Source organism: Arachis stenosperma, chromosome 2, assembly GCF_014773155.1.
Source record: "Arachis stenosperma cultivar V10309 chromosome 2, arast.V10309.gnm1.PFL2, whole genome shotgun sequence".
NCBI lineage: Eukaryota > Viridiplantae > Streptophyta > Magnoliopsida > Fabales > Fabaceae > Arachis > Arachis stenosperma.
In genome coordinates, this window is record NC_080378.1 from 109,563,876 (window position 1) to 109,565,419 (window position 1,544).

A 1,544-nucleotide genomic window follows, 5' to 3' on the forward strand; every position below is an offset into this window, starting at 1 on the left:
TCACAAATCCAATCCAATCCAAACCGCTTGAAATTGGATTGGATCGGATCAGAGTTTTTTAAAAATAATCATTAAAATTACTGATGAATCTACTTGAAACATCAAGCATGGCAGTTTGAAGGCTAAGCTGCTCATCCAAAGTAGCTTAATAATTTGGGATGAAACTCTAATGCTCAATAAAATGTGCTTTGAAACACTTGATCGGACGCTCAGGGATCTTATGCCAGTTACCGATCAACATAAGACACATCAACCATTTGTAGGTAAGGTTGTTGTTCTAGGAGGTGATTTCAGACAGATACTTTCGGTGATTCCGAAAGGGAGTAGACACGATATATTGTCATCAGCTATTAACTCATCCCATTTGTGGTTGTTTTGTAAGGTTCTGAAACTACATACAAACATGAGACTTCTAATGTCTTCTTCGGATCAAGATGAAGGTGAAATAAAGAGATTTGCTAATTGAATACTAGATATTGGAAATGGAAATATTGATTCTGTTATTGGTGATGAATCAGAAGTTGAAATTCCAGATGATCTGTTGATTACAATTACTGATGACCCTCTCTCTCATTTGGTCGACTTTGCATATCCAAATTTATTGCAAAATATGTCAGATTATAGGTATTTTTTAGAGTAGGACAATTCTTGCACCCACGTTTGAGAGTGTCGAGAAGGTAAACGATTTTGTCTTGACAATCTTTTCAGGGATGGAAAAGGAGTATTTGAGTTCTGACACAACATGTCAAGCTGATGAGAACGAAGATGTAAAACAAGAGTGCTTTGCACCAGAGTTCCTAAATGATATCAAATGTTCGGGACTACCCAATCACAAGTTGACTTTGAAGCTAGGAGTCGCTGTAATGCTACTGCGAAACATAGACCAGACTTCAGGTTTATGCAACGGAACAAGATTAATAGTTAACGAACTTGGCAACAACGTAAATTGGAGCAACGGTAGTGACCGGTAGAAATATTGGAGATAAATTGTACATTCCAAGAATGAACTTGATCCCTTCAAATTCAGGATTGCCATTTAAGTTCCAACGGAGACAATTTCTATTAAAAGTATGCTTTGCAATGACCATTAACAAGAGTCAGGGTCAATCATTATCACATGTAGGAATTTACTTGCCAAAATCAATGTTCAGCCATGGATAACTTTATGTTGCTTTGTCGAGAGTTAAGAGTGGCAGTGGCCTCAGGGTTTTAATTCTGGACGAAGACGGCAATCCAAAGTCATGAACAACAAATGTCGTGTTCAAAGAAGTTTTTAATAATATTTAGGTAAGAATAATATTATTTTCATTTTAATAGCATGTTATGATTTACACTTTTGTACAAATATTTACTGTAGATATAACTAATTTATTTATAACTCTATTTTCAGATTTAGGATGAAATGTGTAACAGGGAGCACAACATCATATGCCAATTGCTTTTCTAATGAAGTTAGTAAGATACTAGGTTGTCGATAAATTTTTATTAGCCTTTTGATATAAAGTTTAGTGTAAAATTGACATGCTATTATTACAGTTATATAT

General features: G+C 34.8%; 1 pseudogene; it reads left to right on the forward strand.

Moving 5' to 3' along the window:
• Window positions 1-710: 710 nt before the first annotated feature.
• On the forward strand, window positions 711-1,287 carry LOC130963444 (uncharacterized; annotated as a pseudogene).
• Window positions 1,288-1,544: the final 257 nt, after the last annotated feature.